Below are 20,653 nucleotides of genomic sequence, written 5' to 3'. Positions count from 1 at the left end.
TAATGGGGGAAGTTGCCCATTGCTCCCCTGTTCTTCAGCTATGCGTGTGGGGGCGGCCTGGGTCCCAGCCTCAGCCGCTTCTCCTCACACCATCCAATGGTGGTCAGATTCACCAGTTTCATCCCATTTAATTCTCACAGTAACTCTGTGAGCTAAGTATACTTGTGAGCCCTGATTTTCCAATGAAAATGAACTCAGAGTGGTGGAGCTGGGGTTCAGACTCCCTGTCCTTGAGTCAGAGACACTCTCCCTGTCGTCTTCCTGGCTCTAGAATCCAGGTCTGGATGGACCTCAGGGGCTGGCCCAGGAGTGTGGACTTGCCCTGTAGGCTGGGAGGGGCTGCTGAGGTGTGGCTGCAGGAGATATTACAGGGGCCCCCAGGAGGTGGACAGGGCTGCAGAGGGCCCATGGTGGCAGCTGTCCAGTGTAAGGTGGTGACAAGAGCCTCAACCTCGCCCCAAGGCTGAAGGGAGAAATGAATCCCAGGTTCAGACTTGGCTTGGAACTTGGGGAGAGCAGGAGGGCAGGTGCTGTGAGCCCAAAGTGATGGATTTTCCTTAGAAGAGAAGCTCTTTGAGGCTTCCTGTTGCGCTCTTCACTTTCTTTGCATAAAATCACAGTCAACCCCGTGAGACTGGTTCTTTGAGCCATAATGTAGCAGTTCAGTTACACGGGGTGATTGAAAGGCACAGAGATTCTTGCTTCTGAGCCAGGCAGGAGCCCACGGTGTTTGGTACCCGTGAGTCTTGGCCGCTCTTCCAAGGGTTAGCAGGAGTTAGCAAGGGAGGAGTGCCGGGCCGAGACTGGCTTCAGGCTCATCTGTGTGACCTGGGAGTGAGAGGCCACTGTGCTGAGCCTCAGATTCCTTTCTGTCCAGTGCGAGCATGAAGCTTCCTGGGGTGGTTTGAGGAGGGGGTCCAGTGCACTGCACACCAGCAGTGCCTCATGTGGACAAGGTGTCACAGAATTACTGCCCCTGCCCAGTTGTCTCTCTGGGTGTATCCCCAAGGTACGGAGGGACTGTGCTGGTTCAGGATTCTGCTGGCTGGCAGAGATAGTGGCTGCAGAAGGACATCTCTTGTTTTCTGCCACAGATGTCTTTGGCTGAACAGTGGACTCCAGAGATAATGGAGGGCCTGTGCCCTGGAGCTCACTGACGTTTGTGCCTTGGGATGATCTTCATCGGCTTCTCACTGAAGACAAGCTCACCTTCTGTGAACACAGAACATCTCAGCATTGCTGTTAAAATCCCTATGAGGTATGGGTGCAAATAAAACTGCAGGAAGTTGCTCTGACAGCTTACGGGTGCCCACAAAGCCAGGGCTGCTCTTGCACTCCCCAGTGATGGCTCCTCTAGCCTTTGACATGAGATGAACAGTTCATTCCTTGCCACAGGGCCAGAGACCACAGATGACACTAGAAACAGCAGCCTCTTCCTTACCTTTGCTTAGTTGTGAGAGCCTCTTAGCTGCCAGCTTTTAAGATGGCTGAGGTTGTCACCTGGCTTAGAGGTTTATAGCTTCTCTTAAAGTAACAGGCTGCCCAGATTTCAAGGGAAAAAAGCCCAGGGTATTTATAGTGATAGACCAGGGCTCATCCCATCAAATAGGAGGCTGAAGTGGAGGAGATTGTAGTAGCGACCTTGGCAGCCGGGTGGCACACAGCCCCACCGAGGGAGCTCATGCAGCCTGAGAGCCCAGCTCACCCTGGAAGCAGGAATGAGGGTATGGCTGTTGCTCAGACACAGTTAATTCTGGGGTGTAGTGTGTCAGCTGTAGGGTACCGTGTTTGGTTTCTTCTCTAATGAAACAGGTGATTACAGTGTTGGGAGAACAGAAGTTGCAGGTGGACTGTTTAGGGTCATGAGAGGGCAGATGAGGCTCTTCCTAGATGTCCAGAGAACAGGTGTTTGAGGCTTGGAAGTCTTGCTGCTCCATAGTTAGTAACTGATATCATGGTGCTGTTGGATACACAGCTGGCAGCTCCCTGTGAGCAGGAAACGGCTCAGTAATTGTTCCTCTTCCTCCTACACAATGTGTTTTCCATGATCTCTCTGGTCTATTACCAACTCTTTGTGGTTGGACCAAGTATGAATAAGAGAATGCACTTAGAGTTTGATGGATGGGCTGGGACTGATTTCAATTTCGTGATCTGGACATGTTACTTCTCAGTGTCTTTCCTTTCCTGGGCCTTTTGTTTGCTTTGTTATGTGATGTCTGTGTCTATATATTTGCCTCAAGGTGAGCGTCACTGGCTTTGGGTGGTTGAGGGGCTCTCTCTTCTCCCAGTCATGTTAAAACCCCTAGAAATTCTTGGTCTGGGATGACTCCTGTGCCCCTACCCCGCCTTTTGATTTGTTTCTGCAGACTCTGTGGCCAAACCTGTCTGGTTCCCAATGTGCTATTAAGTATTCCTGCTTCTACCTCCCCAGCTTCCTTTTCCAGGACTCTCCCGGACAGTGGTGTGCTGGTAAAGGTTTAAAAACTGGGCCTCTGGGAGCAAGAAGGAAAGTTCACTGACATGTAGCATTTGCCAGTTTTTAAGGTATCAATGCTCCCACCATGGTCAGTTGCAAATTACCAACGTGATGTTCACTGGCTAGTGAAACCTCCAAAATTTAACTGTTAGCCCTTGAGCTGGTAAAAGCTGGCTACAGCACCCTGCTATGCCAGGACCTAGGTTTCTACCTTCTTCTCCCTATTCTAGATGCTGCAGGTTACTTTAAGATTTCAGAGGGGTTGACAGACGATGGTCAGTCACTACACCACAACTGGACCTTGCGAATGAAAATAACCATTCGGGAGGTTGTAAATAACCATTGGAGAGGTTGTAATTGTTTTTCTTTTCAAAACCTCTTCAGTGGAATATAAAGGAAGGTGGCCAGTGTCCTCCAGGGGATCACTGTTCCTGTTGGCAATAAGCCTTGACTGAACTTTGTGTTTGCCTACTGGGTTGGTTTTTCCTGGGGTTCCCCTCCCCTTTAGATAAAGATACCCAGCAATAGGTCCACAGCCTGCCAAATTCAAGTAAAACCATCAACCACAAAAGTGGAGTAAGACAGTGCTAATTCCAAAAACAGATCTTTACCATGAGGGTCAAGAAAGTTTACTTTCATTTTGGAGGGCAGAGGAACTGCTAGTGGGACTACCTGTCTACAGCCCCGCATTTCCACATACCCTCCCTGCTCCTTCCTGACTCAAATAGGGATCATTGGCAGGAAAGAGGATGGTGGGCTCAGTGCACCACATTGCCACTGTTGGAAGAAAAGCAAGACTCAGGTGGAAGGAGCATGCTTTAAAGCAGGGTGTGGAGGCAGATCCCAGCCCATGGGAATTGGACACCACCATGCCCCCTTGTTCACTACTGTCTGAGGCTGCTTTCCCGCTACAGTGAGCAGCAGAGCGGAGGAATAGTGACAGGAGCATGGGGCCCATGGAGCCTGGAATATTTGGTTTCTGGATCTTGACAGAGAAGTTGCTGACCAACCTCACAGCAGCCCTTCTTCAGACTGTATCCCCCCTGGCATAGACACATCACACCTGGAGCCCATATGGCAGTCTCTCTTGCCCCAGAGATACCACAGGCTGGGGATTTTTTTCCTGCTGGGACTGCCTCCTCAGATTCTTCCCTTTTTGGGCACACAGGAGTGCTCACTTGGCATGAGTGAGCTAAACATGTTTGTTTAAGCACAATTCAGTGTATTTGTGGCTTCATGTAGACATTCATGTTTTCACGTGTCCCCTTGGCTGGACACCTGTGCCCTGTTTGAGAAATGCCCAATGGCAAATTTTATGTCTCAGGTATCTGACTTTAGCTCTGTCTTCCTTCCCTCTTTTTCCCCCCCCACTATTGGGCTATTCATTTTCCCATTTCTGCCAGTTTCCTGCTCATTCTATAGATAAATACCCTTGTAGGCTGCGTGGGTAAACTTGGGCCAGCCACAAAGAAGCCACGTGAACACCTTTACGTGGTTGTCTTTGTCCTGAGTTCTACTGTTTGAAGATATACACCCTTTCCTATTTCTGTTGATTTTGTTTGTGGTGTTACACCTTTGTACACAGAGACACTGCCCCCTTGCTGAGTCATAGTAGAGTCAATAAGAAAAGATTATTCAGGAAAAAAAATCATCCAAAATAGTTACTTTGAGGGAATTCCAGTGGAGGAAATGAAGGGGAAATATTCTGAGTACAAAGAATTTAGGGAGCATGAGATAAAGAAAAAATGACCCATAAATTCTTCCTCAAAGCAATATGGAATGTCTTTTCTCCCTATTCATCTTATTGGCAATTGTTATGGGTTCTGGTATGGTATAAGACTCTAGCTTTCACTTTTAACATGTTAAAATTGTAAGTATGAAACTACAATTAATTATAAAACTCTGTCCCCCATATATGATTTTCAAAAGATTATTTTGGAGGCTATAACGTATGTGTAGGGCTTACTTCTTAAATAAAAATAACATCACTGTTTTTACATTCAACATAACATATGCTCTGCCTTCTTATAAAATACCCATTCCTGGATATGGCCCCCAGCAAGCTGGATAGTTGAGCAGTGTCAGAAGTGCAACGCCACCTTCCTATGGAGGTGTGGCAACCCAGAGGTGAATTATTAGCAGAATTGGTATAGGAGTAGTTCTGAGTATTCCTTTATGATATGGTTCCTGCCATATGGGATTTTATTCTTCCACTTTTTCTAGAACAGTGTGGCCTTGTAAAAAGGAGAGAAGTGGCATTTTAGTCCAAAACATGGCTGCCCATTTATTTAGAAATTTAAGAGAAACCACAGGGGCAGAAGATGTGGTACAGACATTAATACATGGTGGCTTCTCAGCACTGGTAGCCTATAATAGGAGTTGAATTAGTAGCTTTCTATAATCTTGGCCTATATTTGATTAAAGAATATTGTGGAAACTTGGGGCACCTGGCTGGCTCAGTTGGTAAAGCATGTGCCTCTTTGTCTTGGGGTTGTAAGTTTGAGCCTCATGTTGGGTGTAGAGATTACTTACAAATAAAATCTTTTAAAAAATGAAAAGAATATTGTAGAAACTTGATGGCTGTTGATTACAGGTGATCAGTGGGTATAAGAGCTCTCCATCTTGTTCATGTTTTTCCTTTTGTCATACTCTGGACTTCCCGTTGGACTGTCACCGCACGCCTGTATCATTTTGTGTCCAAATTTCCCAGTTGAGCATAAGTGTCATGAGGCAAGGGGCTGTGGCTTTGTTCATTTTTATATTTCTTGCATCTATCATTCATTAAATGGATGAACACATTGTACAAGGTGATCCCTCTAAAATGTGACTTTGGAGAGAAGCCTGTTCTGTGTAGGGACTCTGTGAGACTTTGATTTGCTGAAATGAAATCATCTTACAAACCCAAATAAGGTAGGCCTTTGGTTATGCCTAAAGTACCTTCTTGTTAGGCTTAAAACTTCTGCTTTCTGGGAGTCCAAACAGCGATGAATGCTTTGATTTGCAAACATTTCATCACCAGGTTACAAATTCAGAGCTTTTCTGGAGGGATCAAAACTACACGTTTTCACCATCTGCTGGAGGGTCTGGCTGTCGGGAGATGACATTACCATTCTCACTTTGATTTTGGCCTTTTGGCAGTTGATCTCAGAGCACAGTGCTGGGAAGAGCCAGTCCAGGGTTGTCCTGCCTTATTTGGAGCCAGCTATGAGGAGTGACATGACTGTAAGCCTTGATAATACTAGTTGATTTGAGGGCTTTGCAGATGGACAGGAGAGGGAGGGGTCCCTTTTCAGAGGGGGACCACCTGAATTAAATCCTTATGCTTGACTGTCACCTTCTCCTGACTTCTTGTAGCTTGTAGCTGTCCACTGTGAGCTGAGCGGGCCTGACACCCTGACACAGGGGGTGGGCCAGGTAGGGCCCTGGTGTGGTGCAGGTGCATCTGGACAGGCTTATGAGAATCTCTGGACCATGCTGTTTCCCAGACTGCCTGCCTGAGCTGGGCACAAGTGGTTGTGATCTTGCAAAACTGTGCTCATCTGGGTCATTAAATTCTCTGAACTCTACATTCAGGGTGAGTCATTAGAGGGAGCCTTTCCCTTCAAGCAGTGATGCTTTAATGGGGGAAGACACTATGCATTTGGAAACAGAAGCAGATCTCACGGTTTCTCATGTACCTAATGAGGAAGGTGGGAAGAATGGGCAAAGCAAGGATGTGGTCACTTGGGGGTGATGAGAGACGGCTGTCCAATGAAACTCCTGTTTGACCTTGAGGTGTCACTCCTGGGGCTGGGCATGCCTCTGCCCTTGAGGAACCCACTTCATCTTTAGGTTTTCCCTGTTCATACTGTTAGAATAAAGAGGCAAAAATCATTTCCAGACTTCTAGGTTAAGTTTATAATTTATTAAGAAGCCTGTGGAAGCCATGGAAGTAGGTCCTGACTACATAGGTGGGCTTTGGCATGATTTTCACATTAAATCCTTATAGGTAACAGTTGATTATAGATCCTTATGAAGATATACTTAGTTCTTACCCTCCAGCAAGGATGGGTGTCTGTCTGTGCTCTCCAGACATGAACTGTGGCTGAATCGAAACCAGGGGGTTCAAGCAGTTCCCTTCTCTTCTCCTTGACCCCCTTCTTCCATTTCTCCTACCCCCAACCCCAGCACCTGCCTCTGGGAGCCACCCATCTATTCTCTGTAACTGTGAGCTTGTTTTTTTTCCTTAGAGTTAGTAAAATCATATGGTATATGTTTTTCTCTCTCTAACTTATATCAGTCACTTAATGCCCTCTAGCTCCATCCATATTGTCATCAATGGTAGGGTTTCCTTCTTTTGTATGTGTGAGTAATATTCCAGTGTGTGTGTGTGTGTGTGTGTGTGTGTGTGTGTGCGCGCACACGTCTGTGTGTATATGTACCATCCATTGATGGACACATAGGTTGTTTCCATGTCTTGGTTATTGTAAATGCTGTGATGAACATGGGGGTGCAGATAGCTCTTTGGGGGTAGTGATTTCATCTCCCTTGGGTATATGCCCAGAACTATAGTTGCTGGTAGATATATTTTTAACTTTTTGTGGAACCTCCATACTGTTTTCCAGAGTGACTGCACCAGTTTGCATTCCCACCAACAGTGCACATGCGTTCCCTTTTCTCCACATCTTCACCAACACCCATTATTTCTTGTCTTGATACTAGCCATTCTGACAGGTATAAAGTGATATCTCATTGTGGTTTGATTTGCATTTCCCTAATGATGAACAGTGTTGAGCATCTTTTCATGTCTGTTGGCCATCTGTATGTCTTCTTTGGAAAAATATCTATTCAGGTCCTCTGCCCATTTTTTAATTGGATTTTTGTTTTGCTTTTGAGTTGAATGAGCTTTTTATATGTTTTGGATATTAACCCCATATAGATATATGATTTGCAAATATCTCCTCCCATTCAGTGGGTGCCTTTTTGCTTTTTTGCTGGTTTCTGTTATCCAGGAGAGGAGCAGTGAGTCCCTTTCCTTTCAGCCTGCTGTGATGCCTCCTGGGATGGACTTGGTGAGAGGCCATTAGGGCTGTAAACCCTACTGGTGGCCTGCTTCCTGATAGAAAGTAGGCCTGGTAGGGACAGCTTTGTCTTCCCAGTGTTAAGACCTCATTGAGAATGGTCTTTGCAAGCATGCTTGTGGCCCTCTGCTATAGCTGCATGGCTCCTTCCTGACCCCCGGCTTCCTCTCTTCCTCAAAGGGAAAGCAGGTTTTGAGTGCCTGGGAGAAAGGCAGCTCATGGGTTTGTGTAAGGGGACTCTCCTAGAGTCACAGGGGCTGCTTCTTTGATACCTGGTAGCTGAGGATTCATTAAAGGAGGCAGCCTTTTACATGGAGCGATATTGCTAGGATCTCTGCAAATACACTATCTAATGATACTGAGTTGTAACTTCCTTTGTTATTAAAAATCAGCTGTGGGCATGAATAGACATTTTTTCCAAAAAAGACATCCAGATGGCCAACATACACATGAAAAGATGCTCAACATCACTCATCATCAGGGAAATACAGATCAAAACCACAATGAGATACCACCTCACACTTGTCAGGATGGCTAAAATGTACAACACAGGAAAAACAACAGGTGTTGGCGAGGATGTGGGAAAGGGGAACCATCTTGCACAGTTGGTGGAAATGCAAACTGGTGTAGACACTGTGGAAAATGGTGGAGTTCCACAAAAAGTTATAACTACCCTACAGTCCAATTGTAATACCAGGTATTTGCCCAAAGAATACAAAAACACTAATTCAAAGGGATACATGCACCCCAATGTTTATAGAAGCATTATCTACAGTAGCCAAATTATGGAAACAGCCCAAATATCTATTGACCGATGAATGGAGAAGAAGATATATGTGTGTGTGTGTATAAAATATTGCTCAGCCATTAAAAAGAATGAAATCTTGCCATTTGCAATGACATGGATGGAGGTAGAGAATATGCTAAGTGAAATAAGTTAGTCAGAGAAAGATAAATATAATATGATCTCACTCATATGTGGAATTTAAGAAGCAAAGGCGGAAAAAAAAGAGTGGCAAACCAAGGAACGGACTCTTAACTATAGAAGGCACACTGATGGTTACCAGAGGGGAGGTGTGTATGGGGATGGGTTAAATAGGTGATGGACGTTAAGGAGGACAGTTGTGATGAGCATGGGGTGATGTATGGAAGTGTTGAGTCACTGTATTGTACACCTGAAACTAATACTACACTGTATGTTAACTAACTGTAATTTAAATAAAACTTTAAAAAATCAACTATGGGACAATGCTTGTCCGTCTCCCAGAATTTAACACCATTTGGGATGCATTTGTACTTGCTGGGGGGTAGGTATATTATTTTGTTAAATTTGTAGAGCCTTCCCCTGGTGGTTTGAAATTAATTTCTGAGTCTTCAGAAATTCATGAAATGCTCTCTTACTCTATGTTATGAGGGTGATGATGGTCATGATGGTGACGAAGGTGAAGATCAACACGACCCAGCTCCCTGAGGAGGAGGAAAGCATTAGTCACAGGGAAGGAGGACATAAGCATTTCTTGCCTGCTCTGTGCTAACTTGTTCATTGGTCCATTTTCTTTCCTGCTTCCTTGAAGGAGTCCAGACTGATGCATAAAATTACTTTGTGCTGAACAAACTGACCATCCCTTTGCAAGTAGGATAGCTCTCTGTAGGGATAACAGAGTCAGGTAACCTGTCTGAATATAGAAGGAATTTCATTGTTTTTGTGACTTTATTTAAGTAGTAGAAATATGTGAATTTCTTTAACTCAGAGACTGTATTGCATTAACTGATAATGAAATAAATGTCACATCCTGATTACCTGACGATAGTGAACTTAAGTCTTTATTTTTGTATAGCCCATAGCTATTATTACTTTGATAATCATGGCATTTTGGACAAAACACTTTATCAGAAACTACAATTGACATGTCTTTGAAAGTCTGCTTAGGATATAAGGTGTTCTAGAGTGTGGTCCAGGAGTGGCAGCATGGTAAGGCGGATGGGACTCAATTCAGAATACCTGGAATCCAGGATGGGGCTTGCCACTAACAAGTGTAATTTTATACCCACCTGTTACCATGGTTGGCTCTTACTTCCTTTTCTGTAGATGAGTGGTGTGGTATTTTCTGAGGACTCCAAATCTGAGAGAGTTCTTTGTTCTCTAAACCAGTATTTGTTGAGCACTAATTATGTGCCAAGCCCTGAGGGGAAAGTAGGCTGCCCTCAGGATGCTGGAATTCAGTTGCTCAGGGCAATTTCCAAATGGGAAGAAAGACTGCATGTTCTTTCTCTCATGGGGCTAGCTGGGGTCACTTTCTGCAGTTCAGAGAGGAGTAAGGGGATGCACACTGTGTCATTGGACAGTGCCCCCTGCCTGCTGTAAGCCCCACTTGGCTCTGGGCTCAGAGGTGCCCAGCTATACAGGATGTGCTCCCCAAGAGCACTAAGCCTGGTTGGAGGGAGGTTTTGCAACTGAAGTGTGTCCAAGCATGGGAGGGAGGGAGTCTGTATCCTGCCTTGGTTCACTGAAGTTCTACTTTCATGTAGCATACCTGCTGTTTGACTTATCTTTTCTTGAGTAATTTATGGACTTTAAACAGTACATCAGATTTTTTTGGTTGCATATTTGTCTGGTTGAATGTCCTTTTATCTCTTTGCCATATCTGTATCTTGTCTACAGTCTGTTAAGAATTCAGAGTTTTTGTCATCTTCAAACAAAACGATGCACTTTGCTGTTAGTTACTGTGCATGTGCAGAGAAAATGAGATGGATGTTGGCTTAAAATACTCTTCCCTACCAAAGATGATTTCCCCATGCTCCATGCTTTTGCTCTTTCCTTCCTTCCTTCCTTCCTTCCTTCCTTCCTTCCTTCCTTCCTTCCTTCCTTCTTCCCTCCCTCCCTCCCTCTCTCCCTCCCTCCCTCTCTTCCTCCCTTCCCTTTTTCCTTCCCTTCCCTCCCTTCCCTTCCCTTCCCTTCCCTTCCCTTCCCTTCCCTTCCCTTCCCTTCCCTTCCCTTCCCTTCCCTTCTTTCTGTGTCTATCTGTCTGTCTTATAAGGGTGCTTAGCACTTGGGATCCCAGGCACCATGAGGCCACCACACCTGTGGTGGGACAGTGAAGGGCATCAGAACACAGAACAGATGGTGTCATTTCCTTCTCGCTGTCTATTATCTGTGCAGAACTGCATTGGAGACACTTCTGGTTGGGGAATGACATCCAGGGCTTTCCAGGCTTGTTTTGTCTGGGTCTCTGGAGTTTGGTCCTGGTGATGCCTTCCAGAGCTCCACCCTCAGAATGCCCACCCAGCTCGGGCCCCTGCCCTTCACATGGCCCTCCGGGCACATGAGGCCTAAACACACTCCCAAACTGGGAGGAAAAGAGTGGATTGCTTGCTCTGAGCTGGCATCTCTTTCATGAAATGAAGGCATTCTGTTCATGTTTTATATGGATTCATTTGTGAAAACCTCATTTTGTGTTCCCATAAAATACATGAACGTGCAGAGAACTGAATCATAAATCCTTCCTTTGGTTGTGGTAAAGCTGTTTCTTTCCAGTGTGATTTTGAGCTGAGTTGCCCCTGTTTTCCAGTGAAAGGCAATGTCCAGGACTGTGGGCTTCCTGATGGCCTGTTTAGTTGCTTGCTTTGGAGCAAGAAGAAAACTTGATATGCACGGCGTTTCCAATGAAATGACCCAGAGGCAAAGCGGGATGGAGAGCGTTTCTCCCCATCAAAGCCATCTGGAATGTGCTGATGAGTAAGCTGGAAATTAGCGCCAAGTGGCAAGCCTCACAGACATCCAAGTTTCTTGAGCACAGCTGCTGATGTATTGAGTCACTGAACATCTCATCTGCAGGAAAGACCGCTCAGACTACCATCTTCAGCACTGGGCATGCACATTCCTGAAAAACACCTCTCAGACTTCTCCTGGGTTTAAGTAAGCAACACAATGCTTCAGACCCCTCTGTTCTTTATGTACTTTACCTTAACTTCCCTTTCTCCCTGTCTGTGGTGGTCTCCCCTTTTCTGTGGCTGTGCTTAGAACTTGAAATACTAAAAAAAATATTTACTTCAGTATCAAACATTATCCTCTCTGGTGAATGAAAAATATCCTTTAATTGTGTAGTTTGTCCCCTCCCTCTCTCCCTCCCTCTCTCCCTTCCTTCCTGGAGATGTTATTCTAAATAATTTGATTGTTCCATGTCTCTGCCTTACCACCTGTGTTGATGTTGTTAATCAGCTGCACTCCTTGCTGGGGAGTGTGGACAGGGTGGCAGTTGTCCGCAGTCTGGTGTGGCCGTCCCCTGTGCTGAGCTCTTCCTTTTCCTTCCTATGACTTGAAGTGGTAACACACGACACATCTGCCCAGGTGAGGGTCTGGGGGAGGGGTGCTGACCACTCTCAGATCGTGGATTGCTGAAGTGGCCTCCTTAGTTTGATCTCAGCACTTAACCTCATGGTGTATATTACAGAAGAGGATTGTTTAGGTGAGGCCAGTATTTCTTTTCCAAAAAGAATATGCAAGTTCAAAGTAATTGCTTCAAAGTAATTGGCTGTAGATGTAATTGTTATTTATGGCTGCTGTGCTTGCCATATTGTAACATTGTGTGTCTCTTTATGCAGACAGGGACAAGACTCACCAAAATGCCAATGCAAGTCATCTCTGGGTGGTGGGGCTTAAGGGGAATTTAACTTTCTTCTTTCTCCTTTTTTTAAATTTAAAGTTTTCATAGTGAGCTTATATAATTTTTTTTTACTCAGATTAAAGAATTTATATTCTTTTAGAGTTTTAGACTAATTTCCTTCATGTACATTGAATATAGACTGAGTCATAGGTGTTAAAATTACAGAATTGTAGAGTTGGAAAGAATCTTAAAGGTTGCCAAATTCAAAACTCATAATTCAGATGGGAGGGAGCAGAGCCCACACCTGGGTTCTCTACTTTGGATTCTAGCTCTTGGGCCCTTTCAACAACCAACCAAGCTATCCTTGACCTGGGTGTTTGCTATGTTACTATTTCAGATAGAGGTGGGTTATTCTGGTTTGGGATAATTTGGACAGAAGCCATCATTCCTTATTTCCTTTGCACTTAAGGACATACTCACAGAAAATATTTAAGACCAGGGCTTGGCAAAATACGACCTATTGGCCAGCTTCCTGTTTCTGGAAATAAAGGTTATTATTACTGGAACACAGCCATGCCTCCTTGTTTACGCATTGTCTATGGCTGCTTTGGGGCTGCAACAGCAGCGTTGAGTGGTTGCAACAAAGACTGTGTGTCCTGTGAAGGGGCAAGTGTTTACTATCCTGACCTTTCAGATCAGTGTGTTGATGGCTGTTAAAACTCACAAGATGGTGAATGTTAACAGGAGACCTGTGACAAGGACCATAAATGCAAGGAAGAGAAGTCTACTTTTGGGGTATAACTGTCCAGGAGAGAACAGAGACTAGTGCTAGCTTATCTGTGCCATTTGGGATGATCTCAGTTTGGTTTCCCCTCCACCAAAGGCATAAGATGAGGCTGGAAAGCTACTGTTGTCCTTGGGAGTGGGTGTTAAAACTCAGCTCTTTTGCTATGTTACTTCATCTGGAATGTTCTCATTAGGAATGTGGAGTCTGGTGTGTGCCAACTCTTATGCCCTTTAAAGCAGATGTCAAGTTCAGGCCGTGGGCACTAAGTACTGGAGACTGGAATCTGCAGTGGAAAATACTGTTTGGGCTGAATTCAGATGAAATCTCGGGAGCCGGCCAAGCAGTGCAGTCTGGTAGGCTGCTCCTTCAGTGTCCTCACGACTGTTCCCACATGTGCAGTGGCCCCAGGTGCCCCCAGCATAGGAAGGCCAAGCACACAGCATAGCCTCCCAGCCAAAAGGTGCTGGATGCCGGCGAGTTCCCCAAGCCATGTTAGTGTTCCTGAGACTGAGTGGACATTGGACAGTTATCTGGGACAGGCCAGCACACACAGAGGGAAAGATCAAGTTGTATTGTCTTGGCAGAAGTAGAAAAGGAACAATTTTTTTGGATATGCTTCCTTTGTGGCAGTCAGGGTGTTGGATATTTTTCATTTCTTCTCACTGCAGTTGGTAGCTAATACCTCCACTTTGTAGCTGGGGTGTGGGTGGGGATGGAGCAGTGCTGAAGCTCAGAAGTGCTGGTGAAGGGCCAGTGAGCCCTACAGCTCAGAACTGTGGTCTTTCTACTCTGTCACATGGCTTCTGAAATTCCCTCAGTGTGGCCACTCTGTTCATATCCAGAGGGCAGAAGCCTTGGTTTGGGAATTGTATAGGTTTGGTAAGAAACTGGTAGATGAATGGTTAATAAATGCAGTTTATTTGGAAGATAAAATGATTGCAAGATGGGGTTCAAGAATTGAGATGGGGGATTTCAATGGCACCTTCCGAGGCAGGGTTGGGGACTGCCGTATTGTGGAGACATGAGCTGAGGGCTTAGAGGGCATGTTTCAGGACTGGCAAGAGCGCTGGCAAGTTCTTCTTTCCATATATTTTGGATTGTCTTTTGGACTTGTTCAACAGTGATGCCATCTATTGGGGGAGATTCTTTCCAGTTGCCTAAAAAATAATATATTTGGGAGGTGCTATTTCTTTGAAAAATAATCTATTGTGCGGTTGTCTTTAGCCTTCCATGAGCAGCCTCTCATTGAGTCTGGCAATGAAAACCCATACTTAAAAGTATCTTGAGATGCTGCTGAGAAATGCATTCGTGTCTGCATGTAGTTTTGGTTGTATTTGATCCTGTTGAAGCCAGGGACCTACTCAGTATCCAGGCTGGGAATCTGAATCGTCAGCTCCAGAGCCAGTGGGAGGTCAGAACTTCCCTATTGCTTCCCCTGGTGCTTGCATTTTATCATTCCTCCTAACTCCTTTCAGTGCTCTAATCTTTGCATAGCTTTATCTTGATGCAATCTCTGAGGGATCTGTATTTCATCCTTTGTCACAGAAATAAAAGGGGTTAGCTTACTGAAAAGTAAATGCTGGTGAAGTCAGGCACCCTGAAAGTAAATACAGACTTTCTGGCAGTTGTCTGCTAATCAGGAAGGATTGTGGATTGGCAGGTGGATTACACATCTGCTTGTTCATTTACTCAACAAGTGTCTACTGACAGCAAACAAGGGTGAGCTCATAGCTTCCCTTAACAAAGCTAGTTCTCTGGCTATGCCCAATAAGCAGCAAATCCAAAATCGTATGTTATTGCTTTGGTTTAAAATGAGATCTGAGGAGAAACCTGAAGATCTACAGAATCAGTATGAGGGCATGACTAAAGTAAGTAATTTTGAACAGTGTGACCTATAGGATTAATAGAAAGATATCCTGAAGTAGGGAATAATTCATTTTTTACTAACTTCAAGCTGTCATGCCAGTAGATGAGTTTTTTTAACATGTATTTTAGTTTTGCATTTTAATTAATATTGGATAAGTGCTGATTTATTTTTTTCTGGGAGTTCTTTGAACACTTTATGGGTAATACTTTATTTGTATGGATCACTTACATTGAAGCAAATCAAAGAGCAAGGAGAAAAGATCCACACAGTCCACATGATACTCTGTATGTATGTCCATGAGACACCCTCTGTCTTTACTTGGGGCCTATTTCCTTTTGCTTTTGGAAAAATTCACTTAGTTTACCTGCATTTCCTCTGTGCCTGCTCTTTGCTTGGCACAGTGATAAATACTGAGAATTCAAAGGGTAATGACCAATATACAACCTAGTGGGAGAAGAACAGACTGTGCAGTAATTATTTTGTAATGCTTGAGTTAAGTGGTAATTATAGAGGTTCATAAAATATATAAAAGTGCAGAGAAGGAGGCCAATTAATTGAAAGGTCATTTCAGAGAGGGCTGGATGGAGGTGTTTTGAAAGAAGACAGATGAATGGCAATGAAAGAGATACTCCAAGTAGAAAGAACACCATCTGCAAAGGCATGTTATGTTTGTTTTTTGTTTTCTGTGGTTTTTTTTTTTTCTTGTTATGTTTTTAGGGGACCAATATTTGTTCACATTTTCTGGATTAAAAGGCATCAAGGGCATAGAAGCAAGGAGGGGGGCTGCTGTGTAGGCAGAAGTTGTTGACTGGCTTTCAGCAGAGATGATGTGTATTTAGGGGAGACAGATCTCTGTGGCTGGAGGGTGTGGATGGATTTGTCGGGGGTAAGGCTGGTGGCAGGAGGTCACTTAAGAGACTTTGTATTCTCCATGAGACATGCTGGCCTCCACTAAGGTGGTGGCAGTGGGAAAAGAGATGAATAAGGACCTGACCACAGTGTTGTAGAGAGAGCCCTCCACTGGGGTCGGGTGATCAGGCTTCTCCTAGTTTTGTCCCCCACTTGCCCTATGACCTAGGGGCAGTGACTTTTAACTGTTCCAAGATCTGAGAGGACGAGCTCTGTTTACTAGAAAAGGTCACCCACCTAGTGACCTATTTGTCAGTGATGGTGAGATTACTTTAAAAGACAGGTCTTTTCTTGAAAGATACACCCAGCCCTGGGGTCAGACTAGGAGACACTATTTTCTCACATGTAAACACATGAAATAGTTTGGGGCAGGGATTTCTTTCTTTCTTTTTTTTTTTTTTTTTGTCAACTTATTTAATTTAATTTAATTTTAATTTAGTTTTATTTTTAATATATGAAATTTATTGTCAGATTGGTTTCCATACGACACCCAGTGCTCAGGGGCAGGGATTTCTTAACTTGGGACCTGTGGCTCCCGTGAGGGCCTGTGAATGGGCTTGGAAGGAGATATGAATGACCCTTTGGTGCCATGTGTAAAGTCGATGTTATGATGGACTGCAGGGCTTTTCTTTTCCTGAAGAGCATGGCCATCAGGTTCCCATGGGGGTGCATGATCCCCACAAGGTTTGAGTCAGTGATCTGGAGGAATTTGGAGGGAGTGATCTGGCAGGATGACATGGTGTGTGTGGTGGGTGGGAGGGAGATGGTTGGATGTCTAGACGACTCTGAGATTCTGCTTTTGTAAAGGAATCTAAAAATTCTTCAGATAACTTAAAGTAGGAATACTCCAGAGGCAAATTATAGGAGCTCCCTTCCACTTGATCCTCTGGCAGATTTTAGATGTAAGGACTATCAAAGCCTATTTATTAGACAAAGCAATTTGTTTGATTTGTTTTGGCTGACTGCCTGATGACTTGTAGGTCAAGAGCAAGTAAGCTTGTTTGTTTAATCCATCTTCCCCCCTTGAGGTGGGATTTCAGTACTAAATTGGAAGTTTCCAGGGAGCAGGAGTCTCATTTGATTTGTCTGTCTCCCAAAGCATCCTAAATTGGAAGTTTCCAGGGAGCAGGAGTCTCATTTGATTTGTCTGTCTCCCAAAGCATCTAACTAATCAGAAAGCTGGAAGGCCTAATGACCTAAATCTTTTCTGCTAATCGTTCAAGTATGTTTCTATGTTAAGGTATAAGCAAAGGAAACAAGCACATCCTAAAACCAAAGACACGTTCACTTCCTAAATGTAATCCCAATCTGTCCTGTTATACTACAAGTCTAGTACTTGTGCAAGTCTAGTAGTTCTTACTTTGGGTGAGAAAAAGATAGGAGACACCATTCTACCAAGCAAAATACCTTCAAAGTCATAAATTGCAAAGTCATGTTCTGAAACTTCTCCAAGAACATAGTAGGAACTTTTTTATCTTCCTTGTTGCTTTAATTTTTAGAGCTCTTTTACATATGTTCTCTATTTAATTTTGAAGGGCCCAAATGAATACATAGTGCCTCTGGTAGGCCTGATATATACTGAACATGCTGGAGAAATAAGGGTGGGTCCTCTCTGATTTGCCTCTGTGCTGTAACAGTGCACTGTGGCTCAGCGTGAGCCCTACATCATCTGTAGCAGATGCTTTAGACACGTTATATTTGGATAGTTTATATTCTGTAAGTATATTACTCAGAGATTAGTCCCAACATTGCTATGTATTATGTTAACATTTTGGCCCAAGATTATTGAGCTCAAATATGGCATTTTTTAGAATCAAAAGAGTCCATGGTAGAAGAGAAAAGCAGAGCTAACTGCCTGGCTCTTGGCTAACATCATATTCTTCTCTTTTCCTTCCCTGGAATTCACTTTGTTAAATTTCTTGTGCTGTTCATTTAGATATAATTAACATTTTTAATTGGCATGTTGTGTAGTTCGGGAAACTGCTTATTAGATTTCATAGGTGTCTCTGGCAGCACAAAATGTTTAATGAGCAAAATAATTGTGTTAGAGTGAAATGAATATGTACGTTTTCACTGAATTAATAAATGAATTAAATAGTGACTTCATGGAAACCTCCTGAGAAAGTGGTTATGGACTTTCTTTTAAGTGTAAAATATTAAAGTTTAATTTTTGTGTGTGTATGGAGATTTTGAAGGAAAGAAATGTGTTTTTTCTTTTAGATTATAATATTATTGTGTGTGTATGTGTGTGCTTAACCAGAGTGAGAGTCTGTAAGTAAAATGGGATTCACATCCTTTGACTGAGCCTCAGAAGAATCTCAGATGCCTTGACACCTGAAAGTGGGTAGGATGTACAATGTCTCTGACCAGGAAAACAGATATCTCATAGCTCTGTAGAAATCTAGACAATCAAAATGAGATTCTACTTCCTATTCCATCAAGCAGCCCTTTTCATTCTCTGATTCTAGAAGCAATGGTCAAGGTGTAAGAGGATGATGTCAAGGATAGTGGTCAGGAGCCTTTTAGAGTGAGACCAAGATTAATACCTTCTTGCAGTTGGGGTGCCTGGGTAGCTCAGTTGGTTAAGCGATCGACTCTTGATTTCTGCTCATGTCACGATCTCATGGTTCTCTCTAAAAATAAATAAATAAACTTGAAAAAACAGACAAAAAACTCTTCCTGCAATAGATGAAGAAGCAGAATCCTAGAGGCCATGACTTGCCTGGGGTCATGCTTCTGGAGCTGGGGGAGTCCCAGGAGCTCTTCGCTGCCAGCCTAGGGCCTTCTTGCCTGAACTGCACTGTCTCCTACCCTCAAAGTGTTCCTTGTAGGAGGAAAATAAGGGAACAAAAAAAAAAAATCACTGAAAATTAAGAAGTAGGGCATTAAAGCCAGAAGCTGGATTGTTTTGGCCCAAAGGCGTTTTTTTTTTTAAGACTCCTTTGGTTGCAAGAAAACAGACTCAAAGACCTCAAGTGGTGGGAGCTTATTGTAAGGTTCCCCTTATTGTAAGCTTATTGCACAGCTGAATACCAGGCCTCAGAAGGGGTGGAACCACAGGAGAACCGGCTGAGGGGGCAACTAACCCACTGGATGTGAGTTTCTCTGTTCTGCCAGTCATATGGCTGGGCTGTGCCCCACCTGCCATCTTCCCTCTCTTCCTGTTCCACCACTGACCACTTCACATCTTTGTTCTGTTTCCTCCCTTTCCTGCTCACAGTCTTTGTTTCTCTCTTCCTCTAGCTCATGCTGCCTTTTCTGACTTGGCAGATGGTGTCTGTGGCTATCCTTGTCCTGTTTCGTGATTCCCATTCCCAAAAGAGACCATTATATTGGCCCTGGAATAATTTCACAATGCGCTCCAGGCTCATGTAGGCCATTATCCAGCCAAAAAACTGGCTCCTCTAGGATCAGGTGACTTCCCTGTCCAGTCAGCTGACAAGGCAGTCATGTGGGCCTCCGTGGCTGAGTTCTGAGCCGACTCACAGGGAAGGGACTGCAGGGTACATGTGGAGAACATTTAGGGCCTGTGGTAGGTTTACTCTGACTGGGTTTCTGAGGTTGACAAAGTTCTAAGCCCACTTATCCCTCTATTTGTCCCTTTTTGGCAAGGCACCCCTCTGAAGGTCTGGGCTACTCAGTGAAGGACCCTCTGTAGACGTAGGCAGGCAGAAGAAGTGAGAGGGAGGAGTGGAGTGGGCAGGCTCTTCCAGATCATATGTTTTTAATTCTGGACTTCCGTGTCAAATTTTTTCAAATAAAACTTGTTATTTTGGAATAATTTTAGATTTATGGAAAAATTGAAAAAACAGTACAGAGAATTCCCAATTACCCATCACCCAGTCTCCCCTAATGTTAACAGCTTACATTACGATGGCACATTTGTCAAAACTAAGAAATTAACATGGGTGCATTACTATTAACTAAATTACAGACTGTATTCAGATTTCACCAGTTTTCTGCTCATGTGCTTTTTCTGTTCAGCTTCCAGTCCCAAATACTGTGCTGCATTTAGCTATGTAAAATTTTGTGCAAAGAAAGGAGTCCATTGCTAAACACACACATATATACATATACCACCACCATCAGCATGAGAAACCTAGAAACCTGCAGCCCCATTCTCCTCCAGTCTGTCTTGTACTACATACTTTTTACCAGATTCCTTGTCATCAAACCTGCTTTTACTTCTTCTCTGCCTTAAGAACCCGTGGTAGATGCCTGTTGCGGAACACATCAAGTCCAAACTCCTCACTAGGCACTCGGGCCTCCCACCCCTTGGTTCATATGCTCCCCACACCTCTTCCTCCTCCAGCCAGAGGATTCTACCCCTCCCTGCTTTTGTTTCTGCTGTTGACTTCTTTGCATCTCTGGGCATGCTTCCTCCATGCCACTTTCTGAAGACCATTGCTCCATGATCTGCACCCCTTTGTTTGATGTCTGGGTAGGTGTTAAGCTTACATTGCTGGTATATTCTCTGCTTTCCTTTCAGATCTTAGTGCAGCTGTACTGCCACATCTGTAAGGGACTTGAGTGGGCCTCCCCAGGCCTCCGTGCTTGGCAGTGATGGGAACCATTAACTAGTTCAGTGATATTCACTCCCTGCTCATGGGGAAGAAGATCCTGATTTTGGATTAGTAAAAAAATTCTTTATGTGATAAACATGTATATGCTTTAAACAGAATAGTGTTTAAAAATAATGCTATACCTGTTGGAGCCTGAAGAAGTTTCACAAAGCTGTCTACAGAGTCTTCATCTCACATAGCCAGGTGTCTCTCCCTGTTGTGCTTGGGACATGGAAGGCACATGGAAGTTGCACACATATGTTTGTTGGATGGACCAGTGAGTAAGGGGTTCAATGAATGGATAAATGATGGTTTTCAGTTAAATTCTAATGTCCTGAGTCTAGGCTGCTGATACATTCTTTTGTCAACTACCATACTTGTCTAAATA

General features: G+C 44.0%; 1 protein-coding gene across 2 annotated transcripts in view; it reads left to right on the top strand.

Moving 5' to 3' along the window:
- SH3RF3 (SH3 domain containing ring finger 3) overlaps positions 1–20,653 on the top strand; it is a 372,049-nt gene that overhangs the window by 25,593 nt on the left and 325,803 nt on the right. Inside the window, exon 2 of one of the 2 annotated variants that reach the window (XM_042981039.1) lies at positions 1,095–1,258. The exons of the other annotated variant lie outside the window; for it this stretch is intronic. The gene's annotated coding sequence lies outside the window, so the exon portion shown is untranslated. The remainder of the gene's footprint in view (positions 1–1,094; positions 1,259–20,653) is intronic. 2 annotated transcript variants of the gene reach the window in all.

Source organism: Panthera tigris, chromosome A3 (assembly GCF_018350195.1).
Source record: "Panthera tigris isolate Pti1 chromosome A3, P.tigris_Pti1_mat1.1, whole genome shotgun sequence".
NCBI classification, from domain to species: Eukaryota; Metazoa; Chordata; class Mammalia; order Carnivora; family Felidae; genus Panthera; species Panthera tigris.
This window is presented reverse-complemented; position numbering and strand designations above follow the sequence as displayed.